The 25998-nt window shown below is 34.2% G+C and overlaps 1 protein-coding gene across 3 annotated transcripts in view; it reads right to left on the bottom strand.

The window, feature by feature from the left end:
• LOC149796408 (protocadherin-11 X-linked-like) overlaps positions 1 to 1457 on the bottom strand; it is a 46451-nt gene extending 44994 nt beyond the window's left edge. For 2 of the 3 annotated variants that reach the window (XM_089961070.1, XM_089961072.1), the window contains exons 1-2: positions 1190 to 1456; positions 105 to 469 (exon numbers count right to left, since the gene is read on the bottom strand). The gene's annotated coding sequence lies outside the window, so the exon portion shown is untranslated. Of the gene's footprint in view, positions 1 to 104; positions 470 to 1189 lie in introns of all 3 variants that reach the window. The other variant, XM_089961073.1, reaches the window with a different exon arrangement.
• Between the last annotated feature and the right edge of the window lie 24541 nt (positions 1458 to 25998).

Raw genomic sequence — 25998 nt, 5'->3', positions numbered from 1 at the left:
GCATACATGGGAATAAATCTTTTACACATTAACTCTAATTACATTGCTAATTAATGAATTTGAGTTGTAACCAGAATGACACTAATTAATATAAAAATCATTACCTGTCAGAGCACCGCATCCAGGTGAATGAATTAAATGTCCTTTACTTATAATCTAATGAACCAAATGTGTTAAACAGTTAGAATGACCTGTTGTATCATCTATACATTCAATCTATAGTAGTACATCAAGGTCCTCTTGTGGCTCTGTCATCCAATCAACACCTTGCAGTTTTAAGCTCCGCCCTCCAATAAAATAGCAGTAGTAGTATCAGTGAAGTTCTGTTCATAACTTTAAATCTGTGAATCTCTGTTTACTGTCGGTGCATTGGAAACAGATAAAATGCTGCAGGGTTTGTAGTGGTAAGGTGAGTCCTGAGTATTCAGTGATAGTCATACCTGGTCAGTTATAGCTGGTGACTGTTTACCTGCATGATAAGGAGAGTTCATTTCAACTGAAGTCCCACCTGCCCAGGTGTAGCTGGGAGGGGAATTTGTCAAGCACGCATAAGACAATCCAATACTATGATAATGAACTCTTGCTATGAAAACCCTTTTTTTGTAGCCATTCAACTTAATACAGTATCATCTTCCCATGCAATTTTCAAATTAAAGTGTTCCCCAAACACAGAAATGACACTCAGTATTTACTTTAACCGTTATTAAAGTAATCAAAACTGGTGATGGAATTACATTCTAATTTAACTCTTTAATTAAAATTTTCGTCAAATATGTCCAGAGAATAGTGTTTACTGATGTACTTTATTTCATACCATCAAGGCTTGAATGGAATAATCTTCCAATTTAATTATTTGAATTGAAATGTTCATTAAGCCACCAAGCAGTTCAACAAGTATGTATGTTTGACATGACAAAAAAACCCATGGTGACTAAGATGAAGCATGTCATGCTCTAAATTGGACAAGTCAAAAATGGACAAGTCAAAATTGACCTCTTTACTTTCAAATAATTCATCTAAAATTTAAATCAGAAGCTGCCCTTGTATCAGACAACTCGGATTTGGGAAAGAATAAAAAGCTTAGCCATTGTTGATTGCCTGTAAATGGACATTATACTTTGTTTGACCTCCTTAACGCCACAGTGCTAGGGGTATTTGAATAAAAAGTGAAAACAACATGCCTACCTACCTCGGGTTAATCCAGTATCAAGCATGTCCTGTGGTGAAGATTTCACATTCTCACCACATGGTGTGTGTGACTAAGGCCGTAAGTTCAATTTAGGCTATGTTTTGTATACAGGTTTAACAAGCAACAACAAACTGAGAACTTTCATCTACAAGAATAACATTTTTTGCTTAAGTTATCCCTGGAATCCTTTTCTTTCTATCAATCTGAAAATAACCACCAATGATAAAAAATTAAGCAGTTTAAAGGAAGGGGGCTGTCCAACTAAAGACATTTAATGTCTTTTCGTTTTTATTTATTTTACAGGTAAAGAAAATTAAAAATAAAAATTTCATTACAAATTGAACAGGGATGATTACTCACAAATTCACAAGAAGTCTATATCGTTGATAGCCAGGCTGTCTCGTAGAGACTGTATACTGTTTAAGTGTCAGAGATTGTACACTGTTTAAGTGTCAAAGATTTGCACTGTTTTAAATTATCATTAATGCCGTGATAAGAAGAAATATCTACTGATCAAGATACACATATGTAAAACATACCTAGGGCAATTGTGTTTGAATTAAAAAGCAGAATATGATCTTTAATCTCCTTAAACACCTACAGTAATAAAATTATGTTTCATTCATCAGTTATTATTGCTTCCAGATTACAAACCAACCTACAGTAATTAAACAATGCACTGGTTATTTCATTATATGCAACTAAAGCGACTGCAATGATTCATGCATGCAAATTCCACTGTCTTCTTACAGCATACTCAAACATTTTAAAACCTACTCCATCCGACCAGATCCCCACCCCAACTCCTGTTCAAAATGGAGAATTCACATGCATCTACCTGCTATGAATGTATGAAGTCTGGTTAGAAAACATTTGACAATATGAGACTCTACAAAATTGGTGTACATTTGACCTTGAAATTACCCCCAATGACCCCAACTCATTCCCACTGTCCTCTATCCTTCCACCATTGCTCTCCAACCCACTGCCACTGATCTCTAACCTACCCCACTGAACCCCATCCCAACACCACTGACCTCCAATTGATCCTCACTGACCCCCAAATCAATCACCACTGACCTTCAACTCATCCCCACTGACCTCAGGGGCAGGATTCAAGAATGATGCCCCTCTTGCAGATGGTTATCACCAAGGCAACTTAAAATAAAATATTTCTAAATTTCCATCGAGCTGTTTACAAGATGTGGTACATGATGAAAGGACACATATACAGATGCAGGGTATCACAATGTCCCAGTAATGATTTCAGAAAGGATCAGAGAATAAAAAAACTTATATGAACTATATTTGTCTATCCATCTGATTGTTTGTCTCTCTGTCTTTTTTTCACTAAGTTGATGCATTGTGATCTGAAAATCTTTAGTCACCATTTTTGCAATCCAGGAATTATATTCTAATATAAACCTATTCTTTGGCAAATGATGCAAATTAGACTGACAATATTAGACCAGTCACAGACAATGCAAATTAGACTGACAATATTAGACCAGTCACAGACAATGCAAATTAGACTGACAATATTAGACCAGTCACAGACAATGCAAATTAGACTGACAATATTAGACCAGTCACAAACAATGCAAGCTGAAGTGAAAACATTAGAGTAGTCACAAATGGTGAAAGCTGAAGTGAAAATATTAGACAGGCAACAAATGTGGCTGGCAACTGAATGATGTTTTTCTATCAGCAGGATTATGTTGTTCATCCTTTGAATTTAAAGATGACCATGACATCGTTAACATATTTGGTTTATGTGAGTATATTAGTGTCTGTTCAAACTGATTTGTGCTCTGAACTCTCCGTAGTACACTTGACAGAAGATGCCACTTGGGTGTACTTGATCAGAAGAATACTGTAGTTCATGGTTGATTGCATTTCTGCTACTTGTGCTTCTGTACTGCCTCTGCAATTCTCTTCAGTTCACAGTTTGTAACTCCAGTATGAATGAGACTCCACCAATATTTCAACAATCAGCATCAATATTGAAGTGTTTCAAGGATGATATGAGGGAATCTTTGAAGCATGTCTTCTGACCACACTGAGATCCTTGAGTTCCCTGTAGAAGATTTTCTTTGGGAGGCACTCTTCTGACATCCTGGTGACATGGTCTGCCCATCTCAACTATCATTTCATTAGCAGCATGTGCATGCTTGGAATGCCTGCTCATGTGAGACCCTCAGTCTCTGGAACCCTGTCCTGCCATATTATCCTCCTAAGTTTTCCTTAGGCAGACCATGAGAAAATGGTTCAGCATCTCAGCAAGGCATCAGTATACCAGAGCTAGGTACCACAAATAATTTTGTACTACAGTATTTCTGAGCATACCACATTTTATACCATGGCATATTGCAATTACCAGTATATTAGGGACCAACAATTTGATGCAATTACCAGTATACTAGAGACCAACAATTTGATGTTCTTTGGCAGGGACCCGACACTTTGTCTATTTTAAAAATTTCTGTCTGTCAATTGCTTCCAAAAATACCTCACTCTGATTTCTATAGGAAAAGTTGACAACAAAGCCTTCAATTTATTAGCCACTCTATTAATATAATAGACAGGGAAACTTTGAGTGGGATGACAACACCTGGGCAAGCTCTTTATCTGAGAGGGCCAGTAAACATAAAACACACTTACCAAACAAAAGGGGAAATATTTAGTGGATTTAAAAAATCAGGTCAAATTCAAACAAAAAGGCAACTGCTCACCTAAAAATCTTATGACTGGCATTTTTAGAAATGAATACATGTACATAAAACATTAACAGTAAATAACTAAAGAAAGACTGTATTTTGCTTTGTTTGTGTTAATCTGAAAATTTTCCCAAAGTTGGATTTGATCCATATATCTTTGGCAACATCCCATTTAGCATTGCCATGTCTGACATGTATCAAATATTAAAGCATCATAAATATAATTATATTTGTAAAAAGATAATAATAATAATAATAATAATTCAATTATTGTACAATGCTGTTCATACAAATATTATCATAACAAGATTAGTCAGGAATGTCCATACTTATAAAAATGGCTTTAGTACCAGTATGGTGAAAAGTACCATGGGAAAAAATACCACAATAAACCTGGTAATAACAGTCACCTCTACTGTACATCATCCAGGTTTTGCAAGCATACAGCAGGGTAGGCAACACAATGTCTTTGTAGACATTAATCAAGAATATACATGTATTAGGTAAGTTTTTGTTATGTAATGAACCATTGTTTGTTTGTCTCCTTTATAATAATCACTACATTTATGGGATAAAATGCAGGTCTTTTCCAAAGGGGCAACTTGAGTTTTAAAATAAAATTTAAGTCTGTGGACTTAAATAGTCCACTTAAGTTCATTTCATTTTTTATAGCAAAGAAACCCTTTTATACTATGTTAAGAACATTCCTTAAAGAGACATTCAAGGTACAATATGTATGAAGTTACTTTATTATGTACTCAATCAAAAAAATTCACTTTAAAATGTACTCAGTAGAATTAACTTTATTAATATATTTTAAAGAAACCCCTTTATTATGTACTCAATCAATAGATTTCACTTTATTATGTACTCAATCAAGATAATTCACTTTATTATGTACTCAATCAATAGAATTCACTTTATTACATACTTGATCAATAGAATTCAATTTATTAATATATTTTAAAGAAATCACTGTATTATGTACTCAAACAATAGAATTCACTTTATGTACTTTATCAACAGAATTCACTTTAATTATGTACTTAATTGCTTAATTGAATTCACTTCATGAACTTAATCAACAGACTTCACTTCATGTTTCATTTGACAGAATTTACTGCATCTGTGTACTCAATCAATAGAATTCACTTTATGTACTCAATCAATAGAATTCACTTTATATATTTAATAGAATTTACTTTATGTATTTTATCAACAGAATTCACTTTAATTATGTACTTTATAGAATTTACTTCATGTACTTATATCAACAGACTTCACTTCATGTTTCATTTGAGAGAATTTACTGCATCTGTGTACTCAATCAATAGAATTCACTTTATGTACTCAATAGAACTTTATTTATGTACTCAATAGAATTAGCTTTATGTACTCAGTCAATAGAATTCATTTTATCTATGTACTTAGTCAACATAATTCACTTTATTCATGTGATCAGTTGATAGAGTTCACTTTATATATGTACTAAACAGAATTTACTTTATTTATGTACTCAGTCAATAGAATTCACTTTATTTATGTACTAAGTTGATAGAATTCACTTTATTCAGGTGCTTACTTGATAGAATGTACTGCATCTATGTATGTATTTGATATAGTTCTCTTTATTTATTACATCTGTCAAATCTGATTACAAATGACTAGCAGTTAGGAGAGAGCAGCCTTGAATTTCCAACCTTTCCAACTCAGAAGTCCATTAATTGGTTGGCAAAATTTATGGAAATCCATAAAAAACTGGGGACTAGTTCTAATGAGATTGGGTCAAAAAATGCTACAAGAAAAAAAGGGCAATAACTCTAAAGATATTGCAAGAGTAAAGTGTATTGTGGGGATGTGCATTTTTCAGGTTCATGACCATAATATTACTGACTTTTTGAAAACTGCAAGCATAGTAGCACTAATGAGATTTTGACATACACTGCTACAAGACATAAGGACAATGACTCAGTGAGACTGTGTCATTCATTGCTACAAGAAATGAAGGGCAATAACTCACTGAGATTATGTCTTAACTGCCACAAGACATAAGGACACTATCTCACTGAGATTGTGTCATACACTGCTGCAAGACACAAAGGGCAATAACTCAGTGAGATTTTGTGATACACTGCTACAAGACATAATGGGCAATAACTTAATGAGATTTTGTCATACACTGCTATAAGACATAGAGGGTAATAACACAGTGAGAGTACATCTTAATTATTACAAGACATATGGACAATAACTCGATGAGATTGTGTTATATACTGCTACAAGACATAAGGACACTACCTCACTAAGATTGTGTCATACACTGCTACACTATATAAAACGCAATAACTCTAACAATAACTGTAGGAGCAAAGTGATTTTACAGTACAGTGTATCTTTCAATGAAGACCATAATATTTACCAAGTTACATGCCAATCCATTTGAAACAGGGGGACTAGTGAAGGATGAACAGACCGATAAACACAAAAATTACATTATATTCCCATCTCTGTGGCACATATAGCAACCTTGAATGCCAGAATTTACTTTGAAAGACAAAATGTTTACTTCAATCAAATGTGGGATCTCTTCAAAATAGCTACATGTAAAACTGTCCTATTGAAGATTGCAACCTTACTCATTCATCTTCAGCTCAAAATGAATGAAATATGATGAAAAGGAAATGTGCATCAAGCATGCAAAATGTGCAGATATATTAGTCCTATCCTGAGAAAAAGAATCTCTTCTTTATAGAGGTTTGAAATCAATGCCAATTAACTATACATGACAAATCTATCAAACAGTTAAATAAGACCCAGAGGGGTTTTAAGAAGGTATAATACTTCCTGTGTTTGGACAGGTGTAGTGAGACCTTCTTTTAAAAAGCTGCCCTCTGATTGATCTACTTCCCTCAAGGAGAAGACAAACTTCCCCTGCAGTAGCAAAGGGACTCAGTATTGTCTGGGAACAGTTCCTGGTTTAATTCAATGAAAGGAGGAAATCAATATTTTGACATTATGTGGACATCAAAGGATTTGTAACAATAAAATTACTAATTAGGCATTGTCATCTATTAGATAAAGGTAACAGTTCCCAGGTACAGCTTGTGCATAATTTGTGATCACATAAATAAATATTCATTTTCAGGTCACCTGACCACAAGAGTGTCTGAGCATATTAACTTTAACATGTGTTAAAATTTCCTAATTTTGAACCATCTGGATGGGCATTTCAAGGAGGGTTCAACTTTACAATATTTCCATAGTGTCTTTGTTTTCGATGCTTCTACAAGCAGTGCTACATTTGAATGATGTTTCTACAAGCAGTGCTACATATGAATGATGTATCTATAAGCAATGCTACATTTGAATGATGTTTCTACAAGCAATGCTACATATGAATGATGTATCTATAAGCAATGCTACATTTGAATGATGTTTCTACAAGCAATGCTACATCTGAATGATATTTCTACATAAATGCTACATTTGAATGATGTTTCTGCATACAATGCTACATCTGAATGATATTTCTACAAAGCAATGCTACATTTAAATGATGTTTCTGCATACAATGCTACATTGGAATGATATTTCTACATACAATACCACATTTGAATGATATTTCTACAAGCAGTGCTACATCTGAATGATGTTTCTACATACAGTGCTACATATGAATGATGTCTCTGCATACAATGCCACATCTGAATGATATTTCTACATACAATGCTACATCGGAATGATATTACTACATACAATGCTACATCTAAATGATATTACTACATTTTAATGATATTACTACATACAATGCTACATCTGAATGATGTTTCTACAAGCAATGCTACATCTGAATGATGTTTCTACAAGCAATGCTACATTTGAATGAAAAGGTGTAACTATGATTTTAATGTTTGATTAACTTCTTATTTGTGCTCTGACAATATCATGACTATATGATCAGACCATCCAAGATTTTGATTTTGTTTTGACATATTGTGACCATATGGTCAGCCTATCCAAACATTTGACAATATCATGACTATACAGCCAGACCATCAGAGTTATTTCATTTTGTTCTGACATATTGTGACCATATGGCCAGACCATCAGAGTTTTTTCATTTTGTTCTGACATATTGTGACCATATGGCCAGACCATCAGTTTTTTCATTTTGTTCTGACAGTATCATGACCATATGGCCAGACCATCAGAGTTTTTTCATTTTGTTCTGACATATTGTGACCGTATGGCCAGACCATCAAAACATTTGACAATATCATGACAATATGGTCAAACCATCAAAGCTTCACAATGTACACTAACAGTATGATGACTTTAAATCCAGACCAGTCTGAGTGTAGTTTTGATTGCAATCCGAAACATTAATGACTATATGGCTAGACCAGTCTGAGTGTAGTTTTGAATGTAGTCTGACACATTAATAACCATATGGCTAGACCAGTCTGAGTATAGTTTTGATTGTAGTCTGACACATTAATGACCTTATGGCTAGACCAGTCTGAGTGTAGTTTTGATTGTAGTCTGACACATTAATGACCTTATGGCTAGATCAGTCTGAGTGTAGTTTTGATTGTAGTCTGACACATTAATGACCATATGGCTAGACCAGTCTGAGTGTAATTTTCATTGCATTCTGACACTTTAGTGACCATATAGCTAAACCAGCCTGAGTGTAGTTTTGATTGTAATCTGTCTCTTTAGTGACCATATCATCTGACCAGTCTTTGTGTAGTTTTGATTGTAGTCTGTCTCTTTAGTGACCATATGCCAGACCAGTCTGAGTGTAGTTTTGATTGTAGTCTGAAACTTTAATGACCATACTGCCTGACAAGTCTGAGAGTAGTTTTGCCTGCATTTTGACACTTTAATGACTATATGGCTAGACCAGTCTGAGTTTAGACTTTCACTGTATTCTAACAGTGTTGTGACCATACAATCAGATTAGTGTATGTGTATTCTTGCATTGGCAGTTCATAATCATATGGTCAGACCAGACTGAGGTTAGATTTTGGCTTCACTTTTGCAGTTAACTGACTTTATGGTTGAACCAGTATGAATTTAGTTTGAAATTCTGCTCTAACAGGATTGTGACAAAAGTTTAGTATTTGAGTGTACTCTGACAATTTCATGACCACATAGCTAGCAAACTAGCATGAACTTTCTATTTGTTTGTGGTATTCTGATTTTCATGGATTTCAAGGTCACTCGATACAAATCAGGACTTAAAGAGCCAATGAACAAAGTCATACAAATCATTAACTCTAGACCCAAGAAACAAAAATTCTTCTTTGGAAATAATAGGAACCCTCCACAAATGTTAGCACTGAGGAAATATTGCTTGCAGCTAAACGCAAAATTTGATATCCACAAAAATTCACGAGAGTAAACTCTATTTAATACAAAACTGTATGAAAAAAATATTATTCTCTTATTGCCCACTCCTCAGGGAACTGTTCTGTCATTGTGTTATTTGGATAGGTACAGTGAGATTGGATATGTTCTCTCATTGTGTTATTTGGATGGGTAAAGTGAGATGGGATATGTTCTCTCATTGTCTTACTTGGATGGATATAGTGAGATGAAATATGTTCTCTCATTGTGTTATTTGGATGGGTACAGTGCTATGGGATATGTTCCCTCATTGTGTTATTTGGATGGGTACAGTGCTATGGGATATGTTCCCTCATTGTGTTGTTTGGATGGGTAAAGTGAGATGTGATATGTTCTCTCATTGTCTTACTTGGATGGATATAGTGAGATGAAATATGTTCTCTCACTGTGTTATTTGGATGGGTACAGTGAAATGGGATATGTTCTCTTGTTGTGTTATTTGGATGGGTAAAGTGAGATGGGATATGTTCTCTCATTGTCTTACTTGGATGGATATAGTGAGATGGAATATGTTCTCTCATTGTCTTATTTGGATGGGTACAGTGATATGGGATATGTTCCCTCATTGTGTTTTTTGGATGGGTACAGTGCTTTGGGATATGTTCCCTCATTGTGTTATTTGGATGGGTACAGTGATATGGGATATGTTCCCTCATTGTGTTATTTGGATGGGTAAAGTGAGATGGAATATGTTCTCTCATTGTCTTACTTGGATGGATATAGTGAGATCGGATATGTTCTCTCATTGTGTTATTTGGATGGGTACAGTGATATAGAATATGTTCCTCATTGTCTTATTTGAATGGGTACAGTGCTATGGGATATGTTCTCTCATTGTGTTATTTGGACGGGTACAGTGCTATGGGATATGTTCCCTCATTGTGTTATTTGGATGGGTGAAGTGAGATGGAATATGTTCTCTCATTGTCTTACTTGGATGGATATAGTGAGATGGGATATGTTCTCTCATTGTGTTATTTGGATGGGTACAGTGATATGGGATATGTTCTCTGATTGTGTTATTCAGATAGGTATATTGAACTGGAGGGAAGGGCACTACACCAGACAACAATGAATGTGGACAGTTCCAAAGGAAGAAAACACTAATAGATTAGTATGTGATATGATGTAATAGATTAGCATGTCACATGATGTCATTTAATATATTAGTATGTCACATGATGTCATGTAATAGATTAGTATGTCACATGAAGTCATACTAGATTAGTATATCACATGATATCATAGAACAGATTAGTATATTACATCATGTCATATAACACTGACATGTAACAACAGAGCCCACTGCAATGGGTATCATTCTTATCGTCATAAGTACCCTATAGTCAATGTACAATATCCCATAGTCAAGGTACAGTATCCCATAGTCAAGGTACAGTATCCAATAGTCAAGGTGCAGTATCCCATAGTCAAGGTACAGTATCCCTTAGTCAATGTACAGTATCCCATAGTCAAGGTGCATTATCCCATAGTCAAGGTACAATATCCCATAGTCAAGGTACAGTATCTCATAGTCAAGGTACAGTATCCCATAGTCAATGTGCAGTATCCCATAGTCAAGGTACAGTATCCCATAGTCAAGGGGAAATACATGCTGTTGTATAATCTATCCCTATTGTAACTCAGTCAATAAGACTTGAGAATTTATTGTGTAATGCACAAATGGATATTGTTCACTTTCAAGCTTCTATATTTTTCCGCATTTTATTTTTTCCACATTTATATATATATACTGCTCTGGTGGCCTAGTGGTTAGAGTGTCCGCCTTGGATGCGGGAGGTCATGGGTTCGATCCCCGGCCGAGTCATACCAAAGACTTACAAAAATGGTACTAACAGCTGCCTCGCTTGGCGCTCAGCATTAAGAGGTTAGTGTTAGGACTGGTCGGCCTGGTGTCAGGATAATGTGACTGGGTGGGACATCATGCTACATGTCTGCAGCATGATGCCCCAGTACTAGACATCACTATAAACTGCCACATTGCAGACATCGTAGCGATATGACTGAAAAATTGTTAAAGCTATGTTAAAAATCCAAATCACAAATCCACATTTATAAAGATACAATTTTCTATTTGTCCAAAGTTATAATGATACAATTTTTAGGAGTTTACAGAATAGATTGGCACACATACTCACATAAAAGTGTATCCAGTTATAATGATACATGTTCTGGAGTTTACAGAATGGACTGGCATATATACTCACATAAAAGTGTATACAGTTATAATGATTCTTTTTTCTGGAGTATATAGATTGGCACACATACTCACATAAAAGTGTATACAGTTATAATGATTCTTTTTTCTAGAGTATATAGATTGGCACACATACTCACATAAAAGTGTTCACAGTTATAATGATACTTTTTCTAGAGTATATAGACTGGCATACATACTCACATAAAAGTGTATACAGTTATCATGATACCTTTTTCTAGAGTATATAGACTGGCATACATACTCACATAAAAGTGTTCACAGTTATAATGATACTTTTTCTAGAGTATATAGACTGGCATACATACTCACATAAAAGTGTTCACAGTTATAATGATACTTTTTCTAGAGTATATAGATTGGCACACATACTCTCATAAAAGTGTATACAGTTATAATAATTCTTTTTTCTAGAGTATATAGATTGGCACACATACTCACATAAAAGTGTATACAGTTATAATGATACCTTTTTTTAGAGTATATAGATTGGCACACATACTCACATAAAAGTGTATACAGTTATAATGATACATTTTTCTAGAGTATATAGACTGGCATACATACTCACATAAAAGTGTTCACAGTTATCATGATACCTTTTTCTAGAGTATATAGATTGGCACACATACTCTCATAAAAGTGTATACAGTTATAATGATACCTTTTTCTAGAGTATATAGATTGGCACACATACCCACATAAAAGTGTATACAGTTATAATGATTCTTTTTTCTAGAGTATATAGACTGGCACACATACTCACATAAAAGTGTATACAGTTATGATGATACCTTTTTCTAGAGTATATAGACTGGCACACATACTCACATAAAAGTGTATACAGTTATAATGATTCTTTTTTCTAGAGTATATAGATTGGTACACATACTCACATAAAAGTGTATACAGTTATAATGATTCTTTTTTCTAGAGTATATAGACTGACATACATACTCACATAAAAGTGTATACAGTTATAATGATACCTTTTTTTAGAGTATATAGATTGGCACACATACTCACATAAAAGTGTATACAGTTATAATGATACATTTTTCTAGAGTATATAGACTGGCATACATACTCACATAAAAGTCAAGTAAAACTGAAAACAGGGACCCTTATATGTTGTTGCAGAATGTACTGGCAGATCAGGGTCTATGCTGCTTGTTTTATTCCACACAAACTGTATGGACAGGTTAATCATTAAACCTGTGTAGTCAGAACACATAGGACACCAAACCAAAATTTTGATGCTGTGACTGCCTGTGACTGAGTGTTACCCTAAATGGGAACCATACTTGCAGAAATAAAAATTAAGAAATGCTGCTCTAGATCTCTAATTTTACACAAATAAAGATTTGCTCTTTTAAAGAAAAATCCAGACAAAACTATGAATTGAAGATAAAAGTTATTAATCAATTGTCTGATATTATTCTGCCAACCAAAACACACCAAAATTACATGTGTCAAGAACTATGCAGGTTTTGTTTTCTTGATTATTAAACAAAATTAAATTTCTGTCCAAAAATGTTGCTGTTGTTGTTGTAGGGTTTAATGCCATTTTTCAGCACAAGATAGGCTATATATGGTGGCCAGTATAACTTGTGGAGGAAGAACCATGGAAAACCCTGTGAAGAGCCACTGACCCATGAGAAACTACTGGCAGGCTTTCTCATGTACCCATGAGCCTGAGACTGGAACCCATGCAGACAGAGGTGAGATGGAAGTGATCCGGAATGGTGAGTGCTTTAGACCACTTGGCCACTTGAGGCCCCTGTCCAAAAATGCTATGATATCTATCCATCATTGCCAGCATGTTGCACTCACCTTCCAGTTTCAATAAAAAGTAAATAAAAAGCTTTAAAATTAACAACAATCAGATAATCTCGGGTGTACATGGATGTACATATATGGACATAATCAATATTATTACTACAGTATATACTACCTTAAAAGACAAGTCCAACTGCAAACTGCGTAGACCCGGATCTTTTATCACAAAATGTATCTCAGATCTGACTTGACTTATAGGTCAGTAGATAAGATATATCAAATGTCTACCAAGATGAGTTCAACAAAAAATGAAATCAAACTAACATAGAGTGCTAGGATTCAGAACTTTGTCACAAGCTTGCATGTTCAATAAAATCACTACTTGTAATATATGGTCAAATGTGCTTAAAGAAGAGTTTTTTCCCTGCCCCTTAATATAATGCAAATCATGAGCTTTATCTTTATCTTTATCTTTAATTCTGTGATTGATTGGAAATCTATTCTTCATTAATTACCTAGGCATCCTGTTAGTGCTAATTGTACCCAGCCTTTTCTTCCAAGTTTAGATAAAAATTTCAGCAATAAATGAACTATACCAATAGTTTTAAAAGCAAGAACCTTTGATCAATTGATCCATATCCATAAATAGTGACCAAATCAATCATTAATCCATATCCATAAATACTGACCAAATCAATCATTAATCAATTAATCCATATCTATAAATACTGACCAAATCAATCATTAATCCATATCCATAAATAGTGACCAAATCAATCATTAATCCGTATCCATAAATACTGACTGAATCAATCATTAATCCATATCCATAAATACTGACCGAATCAATAATTAATCCATATCCATAAATACTGACCAAATCAATCATTAATCCATATCCATAAATACTGACCAAATCAATCATTAATCCATATCCATAAATACTGACCAAATCAATAATTAATCCATATCCATAAATACTGACCAAATCAATAATTAATCCATATCCATAAATACTGACCAAATCAATCATTAATCCATATCCATAAATACTGACCGAATCAAAAATTAATCCATATCCATAAATACTGACCAAATCAATCATTAATCAATTAATCCATATCCATAAATACTGACCAAATCAATCATTAATCCATATCCATAAATACTGACCAAATCAATAATTAATCCATATCCATAAATACTGACCAAATCAATCATTAATCCATATCCATAAATACTGACCGAATCAATCATTAATCTATATCCATAAATACTGACCGAATCAATCATTAATCCTTATCCATAAATACTGACCAAATCAATCATTAATCCATATCCATAAATACTGACCGAATCAATCATTAATCCATATCCATAAATACTGACCAAATCAATCATTAATCCATATCCATAAATACTGACCAAATCAATCATTAATCCATATCCATAAATATTGACCGAATCAATCATTAATCCTGTTCAATCATGGGAACATCTTTATCATTTCGAAAATTTGAAAGGAAATACAACATTTCAGAAAGGTTAACACTGTTTTCTTGTCTCAAAACTAATATTTGTATTAAGAGCAGTAAAATGTTAACATGATCAAACACCGGAACCAAGTTCAATGATTCCAAACTATCTGACTCTCTCAAGCATCTTATCAATTCACATCTTAATAGTAAGAAATGCAGCTATCAAATCGACACCAAATACCCTTATTATTCTCTTGTTGAAAATCTGACTACCCCTAGTTTACCCCGTTGATTTTAATTGCTACTACCCATCAGACCTCAGTGATGATTTTGACACCGTCACAGCTCTGATACAATAGTGTCCAGGGTCGATGAGGTTCTTGTAGTACCAGCTTTATCTGATGAAGTTAACACTACCTTAGCGGAAAATTCAAGCACTTGTTTTGGATTATGCTAGTTTTCCTATTGAAAAGGCCGATTCTTAAAGCTGATGTGATTGTCTATAGGTACAAAGCATTTGCTGTTATAAAGGGCTTTTATCTTGGCAATGTAATGACTGATATGCTGATAAAATGGTATTATTGGACAACTATACAGTATCTTTAAAAAGATGTATTACAAATTATCAGCTCTTTAATTATAAAAAAATGACTCAGTATGACTATTATCCTGACTTAGTTTTCAGACAAAAATCCTCATTGATAGAGATGAAAATCTTGTGGTCTTTTTTTAACAATGACTTTGAAGATCATGAAGTAATACTATTGTATTGTACAATACTTAAATGTTGTTTCATTTGCTATTACTGGCATGCAAATAAATATCTCAACTGCCACAGCATATCATATGGAATTTTAGTGACTGACACATTTTGAAACATTTAGTTGGTGTCCTGGAAATGAAAAATAAAAGATACCAAACATATCTCTCCTCAAATAAGAAAAGCCAATTTATACTTAATGTTATGACAGCAGTGAAACCTGTGTATATTAAAACCTGTGTATATTAAAACCTGTCTGTATTAAAACCTGTGTATATTTAAACCTGTGTATATTTAAAAGTGTGCTAAATATTTTTACCTTCTTAGTGGAATGGTTAGCAGTGGAAACTGTGTATACTGAACACTGGCATAACCAAAATATTTTGTTCTTTAATTATGGGTAAATTGACAGTCAAACCTGTGTAAATGAATAATGGAAACTAAAATCTTCTGTTTTTTATGGACATGTTTACAGCTAAACCTGTGTAAATTTAACAAAGTTTCATATAGTTACCCTTCACCTTATTTTTTTACATTGCAGGTCTGTTATCAAACTGTCCCAAGGTCTCATACACTTTCATTGTTATCAAACTGTCCCAAGGTCTCATACACTTTCATTGACTTTATCATCTGTATCACAAGTCTGTTGTTGTAATTATTAAAACTGTATAAGCATTTTTCTGTTTTATATAATTAAAAATATACGGAATCACAAGCATGTCTTCTCAAGTCCACTCTTGGAGATATATCACTACAATACACTTATGTAGACTTGAAGACAGAAATATTAATATGAATGAAGTGAATAATATCATGCTGGCAGAGTTGATAAAAATATTACAAAACACTTTATTCACTACCAGGAAACAAGGCCACACAAAAATATTACAAAACATTGTTTTCGCTACCAGGAAACGAGATCAAACAAAAATATTACGAAACATTGTCTTCACTACCAGGAAACAAGATCAAACAAAAATATTACAAAACATTGTATTCACTAACAGGAAACAAGGCCACACAAAAATATTACAAAACATCGTATTCACTACCAGGAAACAAGGCCACACAAAAATATTACAAAACATTGTATTCACTACCAGGAAACAAAAGTCACACAAAAATATTACAAAATATTGTATTGACTACCAGGAAACAAAATCACTAAAAATATTACAAGACATTGTATTCACTACCAGGAAACAAAACCACACACAACTGTTATGAAAAATTGTATCCACTAGCAAGAAACAAGGTCACACAAAAATATTATGAAACAATGTATCTACTACCAGGTAAGAAAATGACACAAAAATTACAAAATAATGCATCTACTACCAGGAAACAAAATGACACAAATATATTACAAAACAATGTATCTACTACCAGGAAACACAATCAGAAAAAAATATTACAAAACATTATATTATCTACCAGGAAATAAAATCACAAAAAATATTATGAAACATTATATCCACTAGCAGGAAACAAAGTCACACAAAAATATTATGAAACATTATATTCACTACCAGGAAACAAGGTCACTAAACAATATTATGAAACAATGTATCTACTACCAGGAAACAAAATGACACACAAAATTACAAAACAATGTATCTACTACCAGGAAACAAAATGACACACAAAATTACAAAACAATGTATCTACTACCAGGAAACAAAATGACACACAAAATTACAAAACAATGTATCCACTACCAGGAAATAAAATGACACAAAATTACAAAACAATGTATCCACTACCAGGAAATAAAATGACAAATATATTACAAAACAATGTATCCACTACCAGGAAATAAAATGACACAAAATTACAAAACAATGTATCCACTACCAGGAAATAAAATGACAAATATATTACAAAACAATGTGTCAACTACCAGGAACAAAGTCAGACAAAAAGGCAGTTGTTTATCATGCAATGTACATGTATTTGATTTTTAACTGAACTCACTTCAACACAAGGTCTTACATGGAGATCTTGCTGTCCAGAAACAATTCTCTGGTTGACTGAAAGCTAATATTGTGCTATGGGGATCTTGATGTATAGAAAGAATTTTATTGAAAGCTAATGTTGTGCTATGCTGAAGTGGTTCTCAAACAATAATTACCTGTTTAACCTCACCTTTCTATGTTATGATAATCTCTTAACACTGATCAAATACTTCTGAACTGATACAATATTGAAAACAAAGCTTTCTTTAAATTCTACTGTTGTCCTAATCTGAGGTACTAAAACATTCCTAGATTACTGTAATGCCTGGCAATGCACATAATTATTGTAAATGGCTGGCAATGACCAAATTATTGTAAATACCTGACAATACCAACATTACTGTAAATGCCTGGCAATACCCAAAATAATGAATAAGCATTTAAGAGATCTAATTGACAAATCAAATCAAAGTAAAGCCTAATTGAACAGGAAAAGAACAGTAGTTTTGGGGTATGCTAATAAAATTAAATTACAAAAATAAATTGAAATTAAATTAATCTAAGTGAAGTGATACCATGTTTTCTATGACATTTATTTTCTCTATTTCCAAACTTCAAAAATTGCAAAAACTAGGCAACTCTAAATGCTTGCCATCACAAATTCAGTGCATTTCACTCTATAATCTAGTTACCCCACTTACCTTCCCAAGTACTCATTTCACTCCATAATCTAGTAATTCCCTACCTGCCCCAGTACATGTACTCATTTCACTTTATATTCTTGTAACTCCCACCTGCCCCAGTACTCATTTCACTCTGTATTCTAGTTACACACTACCTGCCCAGTATTAATTTCACTCTGTATTCTAGTTACCCCATAACCACCCAAGTACTCATTTCACTCTGTATTCTAGTTACCCCATAACCACCAAAGTATTCATTTCACTCTGTATTCAAGTTAACCCTTACCTGTGCAAGTACTCATTTCACTCTAGTTACCCCTACTGCCAATAACTCATTTAACTCCATATTTGAGTTACCCCTACTTTCCACAGTACTCATTTGACTCCATATGCCATATTCTAGTTACCCACTACCTGTCAAAGTACTCACTTTATTCTGTATTCCAGTTACCCCTACTGGCTCTAGTACTCATATGGGACAGTGTGGTAATGGGCAGGGTAAAGGACAGTGTGGTAATGGACATGATAAGGGACAGTGTGGTAAGGGATAGGATAAAGGACAGTGTTGTAATGGACATGATAAGGGACAGTGTGGTAATGGACATGATAAGGGACAGTGTGGTAATGGACATGATAAGGGACAGTGTGGTAATGGACATGATAAGGGACAGTGGTGTGGTAATGGACATGATAAGGGACAGTGTTGTAATGGACATGATAAAGGACAGTGTTGTATGGACAGGATAAAGGACAGTGTTGTAATGGACATGATAAGGTACAGTGTTGTATGGACAGGATAAAGGACAGTGTTGTAATGGACATGATAAGGGACAGTGTTGTAATGGACAGGATAAAGGACAGTGGTGTTATGGACATGATAAGGGACAGTGTTGTATGGACAGGATAGAGGACAGTGTTGGAATGGACATGATAAGGGACAGTGTGGTAATGGACATGATAAGGGACACTGTGGTAATGGATATGATAAGGGACAGTGTGGTAATGGACACGATAAAGGACAGTGTGGTAATGGACAGGATAAAGGACAGTGTGGTAATGGACAGGATAAAGGACAGTGTGGTAATGGACATGATAAAGGACAGTGTGGTAATGGACAGGATAAAGGACAGTGTGGTAATGGACAGGATAAAGGACAGTGTTGTAATGGACATGATAAGGGACAGTGTTGTTATGGACATGATAAGGGACAGTGTTGTTATGGACAGGATAAAGGACAGTGTTGTAATGGACATGATAAGGGACAGTGTTGTAATGGACATGATAAGGGACAGTGTTGTATGGACAGGATAAAGGACAGTGTTGTAATGGACATGATAAGGGACAGTGTTGTAATGGGCATGATAAGGGACAGTGTTGTATGGACGGGATAAAGGACAGTGTTGTATGGACAGGATAAAGGACAGTGTTGTAATGGACATGATAAGGGACACTGTGGTAATGGACATGATAACGGACAGTGTGGTAATGGACAGGATAAAGGACAGTGTTGTAATGGACATGATAAGGGACAGTGTTGTTATGGACATGATAAGGGACAGTGTGGTAATGGACATGATAAGGAACAGTGGTGTGGTAATGGACATGATAAGGGACAGTGTGGTAATGGACATGATAAGGGACAGTGTGTGATAATGGACATGATAAGAGACAGTGTGGTAATGGACATGATAAGGGACAGCGTGTGGTAATGGACATGATAAGAGACAGTGTGGTAATGGACATGATAAGGGACAGCGTGTGGTAATGGACATGATAAGAGACAGTGATAGAAAATCAGGTCAGATATTTGGTCTCCAGAGTGGTAGAAAGGTCAGCCAGTCAGAAATCTGACCTCAAGAGTGGCAAAAAAGACAATCAGAAATTTGGCCTCCAGGGTGCCAATAAAGTCAATCAGAAATCAGGCCTCCCATGTGGCAATGAAGTTAGACAATCAGACATCAGGACTCTAGAGTGGCAACAAAGTCAGACAATCAGAAATCAGGCCTCCAGTGTGGCAATGAAGTTAGACAATCAGACATCAGGTCTCTAGAGTGGAAACAAAGTCAGAAAATCAGAAATCTGCCCTCCAGAGTTGTAGCAAGATCATCATGTGAGATGCAAAATTATCTTATAAATATGCATGAATCACACTCATTACTGAACCAGTCCAAGGCCTATATTTCAAGTTTGATACAAATTGGATGAGAAATATGGCTTGGGGGTAGGGGCAACTAGCTCATTTAATGAGATGCAAGGCCACCTCATTAATATGTGTGAATCTCACTTATTACTGAACCTGTCCAAGGTCACCTTGCCACCTTATTAATATGCGTGAATCTAACTTATTACTGAACTTGTCCAAGGCCACCTTGCCACCTTATTAATATGTGTGAATCTCATTTATTACTGAACTTGTCCAAGGCCACCTTGCCACCTTATTAATATGTGTGAATCTCACTTATTACTGAACCTGTCCAATGTCACCTTGCCACCTTATTAATATGTGTGGATCTAACTTATTACTGAACTTTTCAAGGCCACCTTGCCACCTTATTAATATGTGTGAATCACATTTATTACTGAATTTTTCCAAAATCTTGATGAGATAAGCATACATTCCAAGTGTGATCTGATAAGGTTTAAGAATATGGCCTCCAGAGTGTGATCTAATAAGGTTTAGGAATATGGCCTCCAGAGTGCGACCTAATAAGGTTTAGGAATATGGTCTCCAGAGTGCGATCTAATAAGGTTTAGGAATATGACCTCCAGAGTGTGATCTAATAAGGTTTAGAAATATGGCCTCCAGAGTACGATCTAATAAGGTTTAAGAATATGGCCTCCAGAGTGTGATTTAATAAGGTTTAGGAATATGGCCTCCAGAGTGTGATCTAATAAGGTTTAGAAATATGGCCTCCAGAGTGCGATCTAATAAGGTTTAAGAATATGGCCTCCAGAGTGTGATCTAATAAGGTTTAGAAATATGGCCTCCAGAGTGGCAACAAGCTCAGCCAATCAAATGCATGATTATTTCATTAGTATGCAATGATTTCACTCCTTCATGCATCCAGCCATGATCTGAATGATACAAACCCACACTGCATGTTTGATCAAAACTTCAGAGGGGAAACAAGTTCAGCCAATCAGATGCGAGATCACCTCATTAGTATGCATAGATCTTGTTCATTATCAAATATGTTTGAGATCTTAATGACACAAGCACATATTCCATGTTTGATCAAAATTGCATCAGAATACAGTATGTAAATATAAAATGCATTATTTTTATAAAATTTAAAAAAAAACTGTCAATAACCAGCAAAAAGTGGGTTTTTTTTGCCCTTGGTTATATAATGCCAAGGAAATGTGTGCTAAGTGCCCTTCCAAAGGACACAATAAGGCAACCGACCCAAGCTAGCCTGAGTAGGTATCATACCTGCAACCCTTTGATAAAAAGCCAACAAATGAAAAGTCACTCATTAATATTAAAAAAAGAACATACAAATTTAAAAGGATGTAAGAAATCTTTCCCTGTCTCCTGTAATCAGTTTAAATCCCAGCTAGTCAAGTTTCTTACATGTAGTGATACTCTTTTATTCCTCCAAAATAGAAGAGCATTTTCATGCACTTTGCCAAACATTCATTACTCTGACCTTATTTTGCAAGCAAAAAAAGATTTTAATGAATGTAATTCAATCGTACTTCATTCTGTGTGAAAATGAAAACACAGATTTATGGCAAGCATTATTTTTGTCAGAGATTAATGAATGAATTAGATTCAAAGTTACACTAATATTCTTTAACAGTGAAGGCACTACATCTTTTACATTGCAGTAAAGAAATGATTAATGAAGCAATCTAGTTACCTAAAAATTCCTCCCAGTGTTGTCATCTCCCTTTCACCTATCACCTGAAATCACAGTAGGGTGGACATTTAAGTACCTAGCAAACACTTGGTGATAATAGGTATCTATCATCAATCATAAGACAAAAACATAGTCATTATAGGTAATCTGGGTATCAGTTGCACAGGTACAACAGGGGAGCTTGCCTGTAATCAGTTACTGGACAGAAAGTAAACTACATTAACCCAAACAAACTGTGCTAAATTAGCATTTAAAAGGCCTTGTAATGTCACTGAAATTGATTCAAATGGGGATTTCATACCATACAAGCGATGCGAGTTAACCAGTAATGTGGTTTCCTTTGTACAAATTTGGCTTTCCAATGACATTTTACGTAAAATTACAATTTGAGAGATGACGGAAGTCATGGACATGATTGCCAAGTTCATTTTCCACCATATATACTGTCTGTCATGTACAGCTTATCATGTGCTGAATAATGGTGTTAAACCAAGAGGCACCAATCTAGATATGATAATGTACCATTATGGAACACATGACCAAATTTAAACAATTATATATGGATTGATCAAATGTATGACGTGACAGGTTGAAAGTCAATCAAATGCATGACATGATGGGTTGAAAGTCAATGAAATGTATGACATAACAGGGTGAAAGTCTATCAAATGTATGACAAGACAGATTGAAAGTCTATCAAATGAATGACATGACAGGTTGAAAGTCTATCAAATCCATGACAGGTTGAATGTCAGTCAAATGTATGACATGATGGGTTGAAAGTCTATCAAATGTATGACATGACTGGTTGAAAGTCTATCAAATGTATGACATGACAGGTCAAAAGTCTATTATATGCATGACATGATGGGTTGAAAGTCTATCAAATGTAAAACATGACAGGTTGAAAGTCAATCAAATGCATGACATGACAGTTTGAAAGTCAATCAAATATATGACATGATGGGCTGAAAGTCTTTCAAACAAATGACATGACAGGTTGAAAGTCTATCAAATGCATGACATGACAGGTTGAAAGTCAATCAAATATATGACATGATGGGTTGAAAGTCTATCAAACAAATGACATGACAAGTTGAAAGTCAATAAAATGTATAACATGATGGGTTGAAAGTCTATTAAATGCATGACATGATGGGTTGAAAGTCTAAAAAATGTATGACATGACAGGTTGAAAGTCAATCAAATGTATGACATAATGGGTTGAAAGTATATCAATGTATGATATGATAGGTTGAAAGTCTATCAAATGTATGACATGACAGGTTGAAAGTCAATCAAATGTATGGCATGACAGGTTGAAAGTTGATCAAAAGCATGGCATGATGGGTTGAAAGTCAATCAAATGTATGACATGACAGGTTGAAAGTCAATCAAATGCATGTTATGATGGGTTGAAAGTCATTCAAATGTATGACACGACAGATTGAAAGTCAACCAAATGCATGACATAATGGGTTAAATGTCAATCAAATGCATGACATGATGGGTTGAAAGTCAATCAACTATATGACATGACAGGTTGAAAGTTAATCAAATGTATGACACGTGATGGGTTGAAAGTCTGTCAAATGTATTACCTGACCGGTTGAAAGTCCATCAGATGTATGTCATGATAGGTTGAACGTCTATCAAATGTATGACATGATAGGTTCAATGTTTATCAAATGCATCACATGCTGGGTTGAAAATATATCAAATGCATGGCATGACAGGTTGAAAGTCTATCAAATGAATGACATGCTGGGTTGAAAGTCTATAAAATGCATGACATGATGGGTTGAAAGTCTATAAAAAGCATGCCATGACAGGTTGAAAGTCTATCAAATGAATGACATGCTGGGTTGAAAGTCTATAAAATGCATGACATGATGGGTTGAAAGTCTATCAAATGCATGACATGACAGGTTAAAAATCAATCAAATGTATGATATGATGGGCTGAAAGTGAATCAAATGTATGACATGATGGGTTGAAAGTCTATAAAATGCATGACATAACATGTTGAGAGTCTATCAAATGTATGACATAACAGGTTGAAAGTCAATCAAATGTATGACATGATGGGTTGAAAGTCAATCCAATGTATGACATGATGGGTTTAAAGTCTATAAAATGCATGACATAACATGTTGAGAGTCTATCAAATGTATGACATAACAGGTTGAAAGTCAATCAAATGTATGACATGATGGGTTGAAAGTCAATCCAATGTATGACATGATGGGTTTAAAGTCTATAAAATGCATGACATAACAGGTTGAGAGTCTATCAAATGTATGACATAACAGGTTGAAAGTCAATCAAATGTATGACATGATGGGTTGAAAGTCAATCCAATGTATGACATGATGGGTTGAAAGTCTATAAAATGCATGACATAACATGTTGAGAGTCTATCAAATGTATGACATAACAGGTTGAAAGTCAATGAAATGTATGACATGATGGGTTGAGAGTCAATCCAAAATATGACATGATGGGTTTAAAGTCTATAAAATGCATGACATAACAGGTTGAGAGTCTATCAAATGTATAACATAACAGGTTGAAAATCTATCAAATGTATGACATGATGGGTTGAAAGTCAATCCAATGTATGACATTGTGGGTTAAAACTCAATCAAATGTATGACATGATGGGTTGAAAGTCTAACAAATGCATGACATGATGGGCTGAATGTCAATTAAAAGTATGACATGTACAAAATATTATTTATTTACCTTACCAATGACATTTATTTTGTAAAAAAACAATGCATAGCTAATATTTCTCTATGTGCATCAGTTAAAAATTCAGATCATTATCATTAGAAAAAATATTTGCATTTGCTTCTATCTGAATGTAGGACATAAGTTTTCCACTTAAAAATTCCTAAACTTGTTGACAACTCTGAATGCTTTAGAGATGAGACAGACTACATCCTGTCTCTGTTATTGTCTCTTAACTTTTTATATAGAGTTGTCTACTTCAAATATTATTATTTCTTGCCTTAACATCTGAAGAAGAATTATTTATTCAAACTATTATTTATTAAAATACAAAGTGCTCAATATTATTCTTGGACTAGAACATTAATTTGGAATTATAGTGAATTCAGTCAAAGACATTTTGGATGATATTATTGTGATACATTAAAAAGACTGTTAACACATCACCACATTACTGGCCATTGGTACATTAGCAGAATCAAGACAACAGGCACATCAACACATTCAATATTGAAAATTATTTGGAATACCATTGGAATTCAATTGGAACTTAAAACATTTGGACTTGTGATATAACTTTTAGGACTATTTGGGATTTAATTAACAATACTGTAAGTTCTTTTTAATTTTTCAATTTGTATTTATGGAAATAAATTGTTTGTTAAAATTTCCAAAACTATTTGGTTTCACTTTTGTTTGTTTCGTATTTTAAAACCTTAGAATTGTAACAATTTTTATTTGGCAAAATTAAATCATTACCACATTATCCCAAGATTCAGTACATTTATTTTATTATCCAGCATAATCAGCATCTTTTTTACTCTTTTTACTATGTGCTTAAAGCTTGTCATGTCATGATGCTTTCTGTACCATCTTAAAGTATAAATTTTTTTAAAATTAGTTGGGTGTGTGCGTTTAATTGCATCTGTATTACAGTCTAACATGTTTAGCAAGATATGAATGACATTATCAGAAAACTTCACCATACCATTTCTGATAGCAATGTGAAGTGAAACCTAGAACGTCTCACTCGTAATCAGTCTTTGCGAGGGGTGGGTGTGGCAAGAGATAATCAACTTCAGAGACTTATATTGTATTATCAACATTTATTGCGTATATTTAATATTGAAGGAAATAAAGAAAAAAGACACCTAACAAAGCCGTATTAGAACTAATACAAATTTCCTGTT

This window comes from Sinohyriopsis cumingii, chromosome 6, assembly GCF_028554795.1.
Source record: "Sinohyriopsis cumingii isolate HCF-2022 chromosome 6, ASM2855479v2, whole genome shotgun sequence".
Taxonomy (NCBI): domain Eukaryota; kingdom Metazoa; phylum Mollusca; class Bivalvia; order Unionida; family Unionidae; genus Sinohyriopsis; species Sinohyriopsis cumingii.
This window is presented reverse-complemented; position numbering and strand designations above follow the sequence as displayed.